Source organism: Grus americana, chromosome 37, assembly GCF_028858705.1.
Source record: "Grus americana isolate bGruAme1 chromosome 37, bGruAme1.mat, whole genome shotgun sequence".
In the NCBI taxonomy this organism is placed as follows: Eukaryota; Metazoa; Chordata; class Aves; order Gruiformes; family Gruidae; genus Grus; species Grus americana.
The window spans coordinates 149,212-165,166 of NC_072888.1; positions in this window are offsets into that span (position 1 = coordinate 149,212).

The following is a 15,955-nucleotide window of genomic DNA, read 5'->3' on the forward strand; positions in this document are numbered from 1 at the left end:
TCTGATGCGTCACAAGTTCCAAGTGGTGCGGCGCAACGCCACGGCCCTTGCCTCCATTGTGAGGCGGTGGAAGTACAGGGGGGGTGCACCACAGCACGGCATCCCGGGCCTCCACTGTGAGGCGCTGCAAGTACAACGGGGCACAGCGCAGCACAGGGGCCCTGGCCTCCACTGCGAGGCGCTGCAAGTCCAGAGAGGCGCGGCGCAGTGCGGCAGGCCACGTCCTACATTTTGAGGCGGTGCAAGTACAGCGGGGCGCAGCGCAGCGCGGCAGCTCCGCCACCATTGTGAGGCGGTGCAAGTGCAGCGGGGCGCAGCGCTGAGCAGTAGGCCAGGCCTCCTTTCTGCGGTGTTGTTAAGTAGAGTGGTGAGCAGCGCAGCGCTGCAGCCCCAGCCTGCATTGTAATGCTGTGGAAAAACATCTGGGAAGGGCAGAAGGTGGCAGCCCTGACCTCCAATGGAAGGCGGTGCAAGTGCAGCGGGGCACGGCGCAGCACAGCGGCCCCAGCCTGGATAGTGAGGCGGTGCAAGAGCAGCGGGACGCAGTGTAGCTCTGCTGGCCTTGCCTCCATTGTGATGCGTCACAAGTTCCAAGGGGTGCGGCGCAATGCCACGGACCTTGCCTCCCTTGTAAGGCAGTGGCAGTACAGGGTTGTGTGCCGCAACACGGCATCCCGGGCCTCCACTGTGAGGCGGTGCAAGTACAGGGTTGTGTGCCGCAGCATGGCATCCCGGGCCTCCACTGTGAGGCGCTGCATGTACAACGGGGCACAGTGCAGCACAGCGGCCCTGGCCTCCACTGCGAGGCGCTGCAAGTCCAGAGAGGCGCGGCGCAGTGCGGCAGGCCACGTCCTACATTTTGAGGCGGTGCAAGTGCAGCGGGGCGCAGCGCAGCGCGGCAGCTCTGGCCACCATTGTGAGGCCGTGCAAGTGCAGCGGGGCGCAGCGCGGAGCGGTAGGCCAGGCCTCCATTCTGCGGTGGTGTAAGTAGAGTAGTGATCAGCGCAGCGTGGCAGCAACAGCCTGCATTGTAATGGCGTGGAAATACGTCTGGGAAGGGCAGTTTCTGGCAGCCCTGACCTCCAATGGAAGGCGGTGCAAGTGCAGCGGGACCCAGTGTAGCGCCGCTGGCCTTGCCTCCATTCTGATGCGTCACAAGTTCCAAGGGGTGTGGCGCAATGCCACGGCCCTTGCCTCCATTGTGAGGCGGTGCAAGTACACGGTTGAGTGCCGCAGCACGGCATGCCGGGCCTCCACTGTGAGGCGGTGCAAGTACAATGGGGCACAGCGCAGCACAGTGGCCCTGGCCTCCACTGCGAGGCGCTGCAAGTCCAGAGAGACGCGGCGCAGTGCGGCAGGCCACGTCCTACATTTTGAGGCTGTGCAAGTGCAGCGGGGTGCAGCGCAGCGCGGCAGCTCCGTCCACCATTGTGAGGCCGTGCAAGTGCAGCGGGGCGCAGCGCGGAGCGGTAGGCCAGGCCTCCATTCTGAGGCGCTGTAAGTAGAGTGCTCAGCAGCGCAGCGCTGCAGCAACAGCCTGCATTGTAATGCTGTAGAAATACATGTGGGAAGGGCAGAACGTGGCAGACCTGACCTCCAATGGAAGGCGGTGCAAGTGCAGCGGGGCACGGCGCAGCACAGCGGCCCCAGCCTGGATAGTGAGGCGGTGCAAGTGCAGCGGGGTGCAGCGCAGCAGGGTGCAGCGCAGCGCGGTAGCTCCGGCCACCATTGTGAGGCCGTGCAAGTGCAGCGGGGCGCAGCGCGGAGCGGTAGGCCATGCCGACATTCTGCGGCAGTGTAAGTAGAGTGGTGAGCAGCGCAGCGCTGCAGCCCCAGCCTGCATTGTAATGCTGTGGAAAAACATCTGGGAAGGGCGGAACCTGGCAGCCCTGACCTCCAATGGAAGGCGGTGCAAGTGCAGCGGGGCACGGCGCAGCACAGCGGCCCCAGCCAGGATAGTGAGGCGGTGCAAGTGCAGTGGGACACTGTGTAGTGCCGCAGGCCTTGCCTCCATTGTGATGCATCACAAGTTCCAAGGGGTGCGGTGCAACGCCACGGCCCTTGCCTCCATTGTGAGGCGGTGCAAGTACAGGGGGGTGCGCCGCAGCACGGCATCCCGGGCCTCCATTGTGAGGTAGTGGAAGTACAGGGGGGTGCGCAGCAGCACAGCATCCCGGGCCTCCATTTTGAGGCGGTGCAAGTGCAGCGGGGCGCAGCGCAGCAGCTCTGGACACCATTGTGAGGCTGTGCAAGTGCTCCGGGGCGCAGCGCGGAGCGGTAGGCCAGGCCTCCATTCTGAGGCGGTGTAAGTAGAGTGGTGAGCAGCGCAGCGCTGCAGCCCCAGCCTGCATTGTAATGCTGTGGAAATACATCTGGGAAGGGCAGAAGGTGGCAGCCCTGACCTCCAATGGAAGGCGGTGCAAGTGCAGCGGGGCACGGCGCAGCACAGCGGCCCCAGCCAGGATAGTGAGGCGGTGCAAGTGCAGCAGGACGCAGTGTAGCGCCGCAGGCCTTGCCTCCATTGTGATGCATCACAAGTTCCAAGGGGTGCGGCGCAACGCCGCGGCGCAACGCCACGGCCCTTGCCTCCATTGTGAGGCGGTGCAAGTACAGGGGGGTGCGCCGCAGCACGGCATGCCGGGCCTCCATTGTGAGGTGGTGCAAGTGCAGCGGGGCGCAGCGCAGCAGCTCCGGCCAGCATTTTGAGGCCGTGCAAGTGCAGCGGGGCGCAGAGCGGAGCGGTAGGCCAGGCCTCCATTCTGAGGCAGTGTAAGTAGAGTGGTGAGCAGCGCAGCGCTATAGCCCCAGCCTGCATTGTAATGCTGTGGAATTACACCTGGGAAGGGCAGAACCTGGCAGCCCTGACCTCCAATGGAAGGCGGTGCAAGTGCAGCGGGGCACGGCGCAGCACAGCGGCCCCAGCCAGGATAGTGAGGCAGTGCAAGTGCAGCGGGACGCAGTGTAGCGCCGCAGGCCTTGCCTCCATTGTGATGCATCGCAAGTTCCAAGGGGTGCGGCGCAACGCCACAGCCCTTGCCTCCATTGTGAGGTGGTGCAAGTACAGGGGGTGTGCACTGCAGCACGGCATCGCGGGCCTCCATTTTGAGGCGGAGCAAGTGCAGCGGGGCGCAGCGCAGCAGCTCCGGCCACCATTTTGAGGCCGTGCAAGTGCAGCGGGGCGCAGCGCGGAGCGGTAGGCCAGGCCTCCATTCTGAGTCGGTGTAAGTAGAGTGGTGAGCAGCGCAGCGCTGCAGCCCCAGCCTGCATTGTAAAGCTGTGTAAATATGTCTGGCAAGGGCAGAACCTGGCAGCCCTGACCTCCAATGGAAGGCGGTGCAAGTGCAGCGGGGCACGGCGCAGCACAGCGGCCCCAGCCTGGATAGTGAGGCGGTGCAAGTGCAGTGGGACGCAGTGTAGCGCCGCAGGCCTTGCCTCCATTGTGATGCATCACAAGTTCCAAGGGGTGCGGCGCAACGCCGCGGCGCAACGCCACGGCCCTTGCCTCCATTGTGAGGCGGTGCAAGTACAGGGGGGTGCGGTGCAGCACGGCATGCCGGGCCTCCATTGTGAGGTGGTGCAAGTACAGGGGGGTGCGCCGCAGCACGGCATGCCGGGCCTCCATTTTGAGGCGGTGCAAGTGCAGCGGGGCGCAGCGCAGCAGCTCCGGCCACCATTTTGAGGCCGTGCAAGTGCAGCGGGGCGCAGAGCGGAGCGGTAGGCCAGGCCTCCATTCTGAGGCAGTGTAAGTAGAGTGGTGAGCAGCGCAGCGCTGCAGCCCCAGCCTGCATTGTAATGCTGTGGAATTACACCTGGGAAGGGCAGAACCTGGCAGCCCTGACTTCCAATGGAAGGCGGTGCAAGTGCAGCGGGGCACGGCGCAGCACAGCGGCCCCAGGCTGGATAGTGAGGCGGTGCAAGTGCAGCAGGACGCAGTGTATCGCCGCAGGCCTTGCCTCCATCGTGATGCATCACAAGTTCCAAGGGGTGCGGCTCAACGCCACAGCCCTTGCCTCCATTGTGAGGCGGTGCAAGTACAGGGGGTGTGCACTGCAGCACGGCATCCCGGGCCTCCATTTTGAGGCCGTGCAAGTGCAGCGGGGCGCAGCGCGGAGCGGTAGGCCAGGCCTCCATTCTGAGGCGGTGTAAGTAGAGTGGTGAGCAGCGCAGCGCTGCAGCCCCAGCCTGCATTGTAATGCTGTGGAATTACATCTGGCAAGGGCAGAACCTGGCAGCCCTGACCTCCAATGGAAGGCGGTGCAAGTGCAGCGGGGCACGGCGCAGCACAGCGGCCCCAGCCAGGAGAGTGAGGCGGTGCAAGTGCAGCGGGACGCAGTGTAGCGCCGCAGGCCTTGCCTCCATTGTGATGCATCACAGGTTCCAAGGGGTGCGGCGCAACGCCACAGCCCTTGCCTCCATTATGAGGCGGTGCAAGTACAGGGGGGTGTGCAATGCAGCACAGCATCCCGGGCCTCCATTATGAGGCGGTGCAAGTACAGGGGTTGTGCACTGCAGCACGGCATCCTGGGCCTCCATTTTGAGGCGGAGCAAGTGCAGCGGGGCGCAGCGCAGCAGCTCCGGCCACCATTTTGAGGCCGTGCAAGTGCAGCGGGGCGCAGCGCGGAGCGGTAGGCCAGGCCTCCATTCTGAGGCAGTGTAAGTAGAGTGGTGAGCAGCGCAGCGCTGCAGCCCCAGCCCGCATTGTAATGCTGTGGAATTACATCTGGGAAGGGCAGAACCTGGCAGCCCTGACCTCCAATGGAAGGCGGTGCAAGTGCAGCGGGGCACGGCGCAGCACAGCAGCCCCAGCCAGGATAGTGAGGCAGTGCAAGTGCAGTGGGACGCAGTGTAGCGCCGCAGGCCTTGCCTCCATTGTGATGCATCACAAGTTCCAAGGGGTGCGGCGCAACGCCACGGCCCTTGCCTCCATTGTGAGGCGGTGCAAGTACAGGGGGGTGCGGTGCAGCACGGCATGCCGGGCCTCCATTGTGAGGTGGTGCAAGTACAGGGGGGTGCGCCGCAGCACGGCATGCCGGGCCTCCATTTTAAGGCGGAGCAAGTGCAGCGGGGCACGGCGCAGCACAGTGGCCCCAGCCAGGATAGTGAGGCGCTGCAAGTGCAGCAGGACGCAGTGTAGCGCCGCAGGCCTTGCCTCCATTGTGATGCATCACAAGTTCCAAGGGGTGCGGTGCAACGCCACGGCCCTTGCCTCCATTGTGAGGCGGTGCAAGTACAGGGGGGTGCGCCGCAGCACGGCATGCCGGGCCTCCATTTTGAGGCGGTGCAAGTGCAGGGGGTGTGCACTGCAGCACGGCATCCCGGGCCTCCATTTTAAGGCGGAGCAAGTGCAGCGGGGCGCAGCGCAGCAGCTCCGGCCACCATTTTGAGGCCGTGCAAGTGCAGCTGGGCACAGCGCGGAGCGGTAGGCCAGGCCTCCATTCTGAGGCGGTGTAAGTAGAGTGGTGAGCAGTGGAACGAATCCACTTGGCATTTTCGACTGGTACTAACCACTTTGCAGGGGTTTTGTACCGTGCCTTACCAATACATAGTTGTTTATTGTGCTCTGGGACTTTGCCTACACACTTGCCACTTCCCACCACCTGTGTCAATGTTATGGTTTGTTTTTCTGTGTCTCATATACACTGGGCCGGATTTGTACCATTTGACTGTAAAGGCATGTCCGTTATTCCTACAGCCTCATAAAAAGGTGGTTTTCTTCCGTAGCATAACCAGCAATGCTCTGTAAGATTTGGATTAGTTTTGTTCAATACCTGGTAGCTAGCTTGCATCATTTTCCAGAGAGGATTTCCATAAGGGATTTCGGCGGTGGGTGGCGTGGTGGATGTTTTCTGGTTGTTGGTCTTTCTAATCACGTAGTCCTGGCTGCGAATAGCCCGGATCACTCTCTTAGCAATTGCTTGGTTGGGGTCCACTGGCCATAGATCATTTGGGACAACCTCTCTTTTTATGATGATTAAGCCACCTCTGTCTGTCCCTGGTTCTGTGTATCTTATTCCCCACATTTTCCAAGTAACCAACTGTTCTCTCGGGACTTGGTAACATTTAAGAAGAGGTATTGGCAATTTCCGCGTCCTCGCCATGCTTGTGGTGGAATGCACCCCTATGGACCCCCATTGGACTTTTAGGTATTTGTCTCTACCACTACCCGGTATCCAAGCAGGGGCTATGGTCTCACACCCCCAGTAACTACAGTAATATTGGTTAGGAGAGTTGCAATATCCCTTCCCAGGATTAGAGCTAGGACACATATAAAATCCTAGGTATTCCCAACACCGGTCTCTCGGGACAAGCTGACACAGAGAGGCAGTAAGGCTTGGCGCACCTGATGTTATTTGAGTTGCGATAATCTGGTGATCCTCAAATCGGAAGAGGGACCATTTAAATGGCTGATGAGGGTGGCCTGATTTTACCTGTTCTATGGTGACAAGCTCTAGGATCAAAATCACACAAAGACATCGCGGCCCCCCCCCCCGCGGGGGCTATTTCGTCGTTGTTTGGTTTCTGCCAGTGCGGAATTTCCAGGCTTGGATGGGGTGCTTGTCAGCTTGTCATCTTCTTTTGTCACCGGGGTGTACGGGTTACGGGGGCGTCCAATAATCCGGTCCTGTGAACAAAAACTCACAGTTTTCATTAGCTTTATTCTGGAGGTCCGGTTTAATAGACTTAAGCGGACACCACTTAACTATTCCATCTTTTTTGACAGCGGCATATCCTCGCCCTGTAAGGACTAATCTCCATCCTTGTTCCCATTCTCCCAGCTCATTTCTAATTATGACTAACGGGCCTTCCTCTAATGCCCGAGTGGCCCAATGTTTTTGGGTGGGACTATTCACCTCTTCTCCCCTGGGGAATTGGTTTAGTGCTAATAAAGCAGTCGCTAGTAAGCGCGCCTGATCTCCTGAGGGAACAGTGTCAGTAAAACCTTCTGCTTTTGCTAATACCTCTAATTTAGATTTTAAAGTTTGGTTTGCTCGTTCGACTATGGCTTGTCCTGTGCTATTATACGGGATGCCGTGTATTAAGGTAATGCCCCATTTCAGAGCGAATGTTTGGACTGATTTGGATACAAAATTCGGACCGTTGTCTGTTTTGATCTGATTAGGGACGCCAAGCCAAGCCATGGCTGTCAGCCAGTGTTGGATGGTTGCTTTGGAGTCGGTCTTGAGGTGTTGTGTAGCTACGATCATCCCGCTATACGTGTCTACAGTTACCGCTAGCCACGCTTGAGGTTTCAGTAATTGACAGAACGTAAAATCCGTCTGCCACACCTCGGAGGCTTTGAGACCTCTGGGGTTGACTCCACTAGACCATAGAGGTGCTTTTTGACAATGGGGGCACGTGGCTACTATGTGTTTCGCGTCAGTGGCTGAAATTCCACATCTCTCTGTTAGTGCTTTAGCTCCAATGTGGAGGGATTCATGTAGCTGGCGGGCATCTCTTAGCGTCCACAATCCTTTAGCAGCGGCATCTGCTTTGTCGTTACCGGTTTGGAAAAAACCTTTAATTGGGTCGTGGCTGTTGACGTGGATGACCGATATGGTACCTTTTCGGGAAAAAAGCGCTTCTTCTAGCATTAGAGCTATTGTAGACGTTGACACACCGGGCCCCGACATGGCTAAGCAAAGCTTGGCCACGAACATTGAATCGGTTACTATATTGAGATGTTCCATTGGGAACAGTCCGCATGCCAATACCACTGCCGCCGCTTCCAGCTGTTGAACTGAAAACGCACGATCGGTCATTTTGATACGGTGCCATTCTCCTTCCGATTGCCATACTGCTGCTGCGGTTGAGGTCACCGAGGATGCGTCTGTGAAGACCGTTGGTCCCGGCTGGGGCCGGTCTACGATCTTCTGTGGAAGGTCGATGTCGACGATATTCAGCATTTGAGTCCAGGGGGGCTTTCTGGCATGCCGGACTTCTCCACCAAATCCGACGAGGGCTACAGCTAGATGTTCTGACATTGCCACTGATTGCGTTGGGAGCTGTTTGCGGAAGGGTAGGTATATTCCGGCGGGTTCAATGCCTAGATGTCTTAGGGCGAGTTTTCTGCCTTTCATGATGAGGTTACCAAGGCACTCGATTCCTGGGGAGAATGCACGTGATGGTTTTCCCAGGACTACCCATTGTATTGGTTGAGCTTTTTCAGGGGGGCCCTGGGCCAGTGCCCCTACTCCCCCTCCTGTCATAAAATGCACATACAGATCGAGTGATACATTTGGCTTCCATCTGGTGAGTGAGCTTGACGATATCTGCTGCTCGATAAAGTCAAGAGAGCTCATTGCTTCTGTCGTTAGAGTTTTTTGTTCCCATGGGTTCTTACCTTTCAAAAGATCGTATGGGGCGACATGGTTTCTGGAGGGACCAGGACGATATTGCGGAGCCATTGCAAGGATCCTACTAACTGTTGCATGTCGTGGAGCGTCTTGATGTTCCGACGGATTTTCATTTGGGGAGGGGTTATGTAGGAGCTCGTGATGTTTACTCCTAAAAAACTTACACATGGTCCTCTTTTAATTTTTGCGCTCGCGATTTCGAACCCGTTTGCTTTTAGAGTGTCTGAAACTGTCGACACCAGCTGGTCCACCTGACTCCCTGACGGTGCGGCGATCAAAATATCATCCATATATTGAATGATAGTTGCAGTCGGGTCGCTGCGTCGAACCGGTGCCAGTGCCCGATCTACCGTTATTTGGCAGATAGTAGGCGAGTTAATCATTCCTTGGGGTAGTACTTTCCACTGGAAGCGTAAATTGGGGCGTTGGCTATTTGGGAACACGACGGAAAAGGCAAATCGTTCTCTATCCTCCTCATGCAGGGGTATCGAAAAGAAACAGTCTTTAATGACGAGAACAGCGCAAGGCTGTCCTTCCGGTATCATAGAGTTCATAGGTAACAGCGTTTGGACGGGACCCATTGGTTGGATTCTCTCGTTTACCTTACGTAGGTCATGGAGGAGGCGAAACCCCTCACCCGATCGTTTGGGTATTACAAAGACTGGGGTGTTCCACGGGCTAGTAGAAGGCTCTATATGGCCTCGTTGTAGTTCGTGGTCGATTAGCTCAAGAAGAGCATCCATTCGAGGCTTCGACAGGGGCCACTGCTCGACCCACACTGGGTCGGACGATTTCCACGTCAGTCTAATTGGTCGAAGTGGGTGTGTAGCAGTGGCCCTTATGGTAAATTTGTCACCCTGGCTTCTAATAGAGCCAGAGCATCCCTTCCCAACAGGGGTGGGACTCCTGACATGACATATGGGAAAAGGTTGATGTTTTCTCTGGTCCTTTTTCTGTGTGAAGCGTAATTGCTATTAATTGGGCGCTTCTCCGAGCTCGAGTTAATCCTCCGACTCCACCCACCAAGGGGGCATCTTCCAATTTCCAATGTGGGGGCCAGTTCGTTTCGGGGATAACGGTAACATCTGCTCCGGTATCGATCAGAAAGGGGACGCTAATGGTGGTGCCATCTAGGGTATTGTAGAGGGAACAGATTCCCCACACCACTGGCGGGTTATCACACCTTACTGTCAGGGCCACCCTGGGGTCTCGCCCCCGAGGGGTGGTACTTGCTGTCCCTGAGGCAGGGACGGGTTCGGCTGGATCGTCGGTTGAACCATAAAGTCGGTCGCCCGTCGAGGGGGCAGCGGATTCGGGAGCGCTTCGCCCCATTCGGGGTTGGCATAGTTGGGCCGCCTTATGTCCCAAGTGGGAGAGGGCTGTGTGCGGCCCGGGTGCCCCCTCCCCTTTGCGTTTCCCTGGTTTTTAGATCTGCATTCCCTGGCGAAATGCCCTTTCTTTCCACAAGCCCAACATGGTCCTCTGGGTCGATTTGACGCGGGGCGGGCAATGTTGACGGATCCCTCAACCGAGGGCAGTTTGCTACGACGTGGCCTGCCTGGCCACACTTAGAACATACCATCATATTAGCTATTGCGGTGCGAACGGCAACTTGAATCGGGGCTAGATGTTCTTCATTCGCGACACGTTTAATCATGTCCGCGATAGTTGATCCCGCTGGCAGCGACCGTAAGATTTCTTTGGCTTTCGAATTACACTGTTGGCACAAGCAGTCTGCAAGGACCGGGCCTTTTGCTTCCACAGGCAGGGTCGAGGAGTCGATCGCTGCCTGGAGGCGATCTACAAATTGTGTAAAACTCTCACTTTCATTTTGTTTTATTGTGGACCATGGCGATGGCTTGGCGACAACTCTGGAGGCTACACGGATAGCTTCTCTGGCCGCACGAGTAGTTGTCATAACTTCATGGGCCCGCAGGCCCTGGGCTTGCGCATGGGGGGTAATCATTGTTGGGTCTGTACCCATTAGCCGCTGCAGGCTGGAGCCGTGTAGTGGATGGTCCGCCCCAGTTACCCGGGCTAGTTGCCTCGTACAGTTGTCCTCCCATTCTTGTTTAAAAACAATCATCCCTGCCCCGTCAAAGATCAGTCTGCAAGTCTGTTTTATATCGAATGGGAGCATATCGTCTCCTCCGAAAATCCCGTCTATCAGGGTGGAAACCAAGGCAGAATTGAGCCCTTTGTCTGCGATTGCTTTAACAATCGTTTGTATATCCTTAGGATTTATTGGCGAGTGGACCCTTTGACCCCCATCCGTCACCCGGACTGGGAATGCTAGCGCGGCCGATGGGGCCCAGTCGGCGCATGCGGTCTTTATTTTCCTCCAGTCCATGAGAGGGATTTCTCCCCCTCCTGGTTCCTCTTTAATTTGGATGGGAATATTTTGGCCCTTGACTCTGTTTATCTTTGTTTCCTTCTCCTCTAAGTTCGAATCAGTTGTAAGCCACTCGTCCCAGGAAGTGTCTGATCCGGAGTCGGAACTCGACTGACTGGTTACTTCCGGGTTCCGGTACCTTTTTGTCGGGCTCCGGCCCCGCCCTCTTCCCTTGTGGGTGGGTCGTTCCCTCCATCTTGACCCGCCTCGCCTTCTGACCGACAGGGTGTTTGCCCTATGAGGGCATTTTTTCCGATAGCCGCTCTGATTGGGTTTCCGCCCCTCATTCACGCCCCCCCTTCTCTCCCCGTTCGTCCCCGCCGCTTTTCTCCTCCTCGTTCTCCTCCCCTTCTTGTTTGTGTGCGCTTGTTGATTTTAGCGCTTCCTCCCTGTTCCCGCCGGAGGCATTCTCGCCCTGCCCTTCTTTTTTGTGCTCGGCGCCATCTTGGGGCGCGTAGGGCGGTGGCGTAGTCCAGATTTCTTTAGGTTCTGATTTTTCTGGGGTGCTTCTGGCCTCCTCGGCTAGCGCACCCCAGAAGGATTTAGCTCGTTTTTGTCCTTCCGTAAGCGGGTCGGGGTTTGGGGATTGAGGGGACGCGTCGCCCTCTTGCAGATCTTTAGGCTCAGCAGAATCACCAGCGTCTGGGGGGAGCAAAGTCTGTGTGGCTGCCCCGACTCCCAATTTCGGAGTGGCCAGCAGACAGCTCTTTGCTGCCCTCCAGGTCTCCTGTTCTTGTATAGCTTTCTGCAGGGCGTGTACCACTTTTCCCCATGATTTAAGGTTTTTCCCACGACCCGAGGACATCGTCTCCTCGGCTAACGCTTTAGTGCACTTCTCCCACACTTCAGGGTGGAGAATATCCACCGGCCGGTCAATGACCCCAATTTGTAAAAGTCTCGCAACTGCGAGAGTAAAATCTTTAGGTTTACAATCAATCCCCCACTGTTTATGTAATTGAGATACGACCTTCACAAGGGCTTCCATCCTCCTTGTTGGTCCGGGAGCGTCCTCCCCGCCGGGCTGGTCCTGCCGCTCCGGCCACCGTTCACCCGATTCCAGGCGAGTTTCCCGGGTTTCGGCACCACTTGTTGCCTATCGTTGGTGTGACGACCTGGTTCAGGAACGGCACGACGACCAACCCCAGGTCGTTCGGTCCATCAGCTCACAGACACCAATGTGGTGGACGGCAAATGGCGTTTATTGGTGGGCGACATAGCATTATATAGCTTGGGTTTACAACATCACATCCGTCTGCTTACGTCGTAAATTAAACACTATTGGCTATTAGGAGAGGAGTCTTATCTTTCCGTACAGCGCGACATCTTCCGGCTGCCAGGCCCTAGCTATCTACACCTGAGTCCTTCAGTTTAAAGCCCGCTTCACCAAGTTGGCCAGCCTGCTGCCAAAGATTCCCTCGCTTCTTCTAGACAGGTGGATCCCATCCCTCTCTAACAGGTTATCGTCATCCCAGTACGTCCCGTTGTCATTTCACTGAGATGAGGCATGTGTTTGCGGTTCAGCAAGATGCCTTGGAATGGACCACCAAAACTCCGCACACAGGTGTCAATAGGTCAATGAGAACTTGACAAACCAAGTCAATGAGAACTTGCCAAACCAAGTTGTAATAGTGCAAAACAAGATTTATTCGCCGAATGAGTTCCCAAGGTGCCTAGGACATGGCTAGTAGACAAGCCACTGAGCCAGTCCTCTTTCCACCAGAGCTCTGTTCACTGACACTGCGTAAAGGGAGGGGAAAAAAAAAAAGGAGAAAGGTGAACAAGCCACTAGAAAGAACTATCAGCGAGTTCCTGATCATAAGTCTGCATAATCAGAAACTCTCACAGCGTTGAAAAAATAGGTATGTCAACATATGCACCTCGTCTCCCACCAAGTTCCACGGCTGGATCAGTGGCAGACCTGTTGCGTTGTCATAATTTGTGACCTGGAAAGACAGAAAAACATTAGTTTGCAGGCATCAGCCTGCAGCAATTAATTCAGGTCATGAGTGTGAGCAATTCTCAGCAATTCTCGGGTCCGAGCCATGGAGGATGCAAGGCTAGCATCAGTGACTGCATCTCAGGTCCTCAAAACACCAACTTGGGTGGAGGCTGGAGGAAAGGTAGCTACTGCTGCCAGGCAGCTGGGACAGCCTGCTGGCAAGTTGTCTCGAGTCACTCAAATCCGTGCCCTTGCTAGAACTAGTGACGCCTTTGAGCACGGCATTAAAGCAAAGGAAGCTCTGAGACTGAGCATCACGAATGCCATCAGCTTCCCACTCGGCCGCATCAGCAACAAGAGGGAATACTCAACCCTTCCCAGCCACAGCGTCCGGAGCGGTGCCGATGCTACACAAGGAAGTTCTCAGCACCCAGATGGCTCCACAAGAACCCTTACAGCAGCCGGCCTTACAAGCTCGGCCTTTGTTTTGGATTTGAACACACACACACACACACACACACGGTGGGCTAGGGGGCACAGAGGATAACAGCAGCCGTCAAATCAGCAACAAGGCTTTTCCAGACAGCTCTCAGGTACCTGCGCCACTAGGACTGCGCCTTCGGTCATCTCAACAGCAGCGGCGTCAGCCTCGGAGGAAAAGTGATCCTGGCCTGTGGAAAGAAGAGAGCAGGAGAAAACAACTGAGAGAGAGAGTCACGGGCTTTAAAGGCCAGAAGGGACTATTCAGCTCATCTTGTCGCACCTCCTACATCAGTTAGGCCAGAGAATCCTCACCTGCCCTTGCTGTGGGCACTTGCTGGACCCCGTCTATTAAGCTGGAGGTCACACAAGTAGTATGCCTGCTGTGTTGCCAAAGGGAAAGGGCAAAGCGCTTTCAAAAGCCACCAGCTAAGTGAACGTGAACATCAGTGGCTGATGAATTAGCAGGCTTGCAAGACAGAAAAGTATACTTCTGCAGTACCTTTGAGCTGCCAGGAGTACTTTGATCCTGAATAAACTCAGCTCAGGGGCTTCAGGACTTTACGGACCCTGCACAGAGCGCAGGACTGTCACGGGGAGCTCAAAAGCATTTGTACCGCAGGCTGGCTGGCACCTGAACAGTGCCAAATGCCCTCTTTGCAAGCACCGGCAGCTCCAGTCTCTCAGCCCGCACAGCTTAGGTGGGTACTGTTGCTAACTCCACACCTGTAAATGCAGCAGGGAACCCTTCTGTCCCGGGCAATACAGTTACAATCGACTGGGCAGAAGTGTGTTCATTCTGGAGGACAGTTGCTTATTTCCTACCAAACTGCTGCAAAATACAGCTTCTCCCTCGTGCTCCCCACCCCGAGACCATCTCCAGCAGCAAGTGAGCGACTCCTGACAAGCCCACAAATCCTGAAGGAGGTCGATCTCCTCGGGCAACATGCAAAACACTGACTTCTGCTAGAAGCAGCTTAAACCCTGCCATCCCTCTAGTCTTGGCAGGGCCTGTACCTCCTGCAGTGCTGCCAGCCACAAACCCAGGGCTGAAACCTGGCCTGACCCTGAGCCCCTACAGCCACCCCTCCCGCACCCAGAAGGGCAGCTTTTGAGACACCATCACAGCCTGCATCTCTAACCTCACCAGAAAGAATGGGGGGGAGTGGGGGCAGGGGGAATGAAAAAAGCAAACCAGAAAGCATCTCTAGGCAGTGACTGACTGACATTCTTCCAGGGCTTGGAGGCTGGTCTTTTGAACACAGAACTAGACACCTCCGTCATTTTCATAGGGAAATGCCAGATATTTGTCTAGCAGATCAAAACCTAAGTTGGCATGTACAGCTACTCTGTGACAGAAGGTGGCAGCGGAGGTACAGCTACTTCACCTCTACCCTGCCAGTCCTGCCAACTTGCTGCTTAGGAGAGTCATTCCTTCTCCATGCACAAAAAAGCCTGGCCGTTTCTCCATTTCCCCTGGCGTCGGACGGGTTATGCCATGCTAGCACATTTACAAGAAGAAAATACAATTTTTCCAGTCCTCGCTCTAGTCCCATCAGAGGCTGAGCTTGCAAGAGGGGAGGGAGAAGGTTGAGACAGAGTCATTGCTTGTACACAGCTGGCATCCATGGAAACCTGCAGGAGCACCACCGACGGTACGTCACGAGAGTCTCATTACCTGGAAGCGGTACCACGTTGTCCAGGAAAACTTCCGCTCCTTGGAAAGGCAGTGATAAGAAATCAGACCTTAAAGAAAAGAGAATCGATCACATCGTAAGAACATGCCTTTAAGTTACTCCTGTATTCTTGAAGGTGACACTGATTAATTAATTGCTCTAACAGATATTCAGTTGAAAATTAATGACAGTCAAAAAAAACCCCCCAAAAACGAGACTATTCTCCCAGCAATCTAAGCAGCAGCAGCAGCAGCAGCAACAGCAATAAATTGTCTGATTAGCATGCCAAGTTGGACTGGGCTCCAAGCAAAAACCACCTCCCTCATGGAGGCTGTACTGCTTTTCTCCCACCTCTGGGGCACAATCAAGTATTTCCTGGGCTTGTGTAAGAAAACCCTCATCCAGTATGGCTCTCCCAGCCCATGGAGCTGGGGCATAGAGAATCTGCATCTTATTCCTACCTCATCAATTAACTACACTCTGGGGCCTCCTGAAGGCCTCCTTTTGCTCAGCTTCCACGCTGAGGTGGGAGAATTTGCAATTGCCTCTCCCTCCCCTTCAAAAAAGCCTTGCAAGAGCTTGCTGTGCTCCCAAGGGCTCCACACCCGCTGCTGAGACAAACCTTTCTACCAGTTCCCACTTCAGCTCTGGAAAATCCTATAAGCAATTCAAATGATACGGATGCCTCTGATGAAGATTCAAGCCAGATAAGAGCAGTTCGAGACCTGATTTGTCTGAGCGTGTCGACCTTCACTTTGTCGTATCCTCCGTAGTCCACGTATCTGAGCTCCACTTCACCGGTCTCTTCGAAGTAGCTGATGACTTGAGCCCGTAACCACGCCCCACCCAGGCCTGGAGCCGCGCAGATAATACCAACTGCAGAACAGAAGAGCTCCCTTGAAGTGGCTTCCCAGAAATCAGCGCTTCAGGCTGATTCCTAGTGCTGCACAGTTCTCTACTGAGAAGCAACAGCATTTCTTCTCACGCTGCTGCCATCTTCCTTCCACACCCCCCCCAGCCCTCCATCAGACAAGCCTGCCGCTGGCACGCCGGAGAGCTGGCTTGTACTCTCAAGTCTCTGTCTGCCACTACCATGCTCTTCTAGCCAGGCATC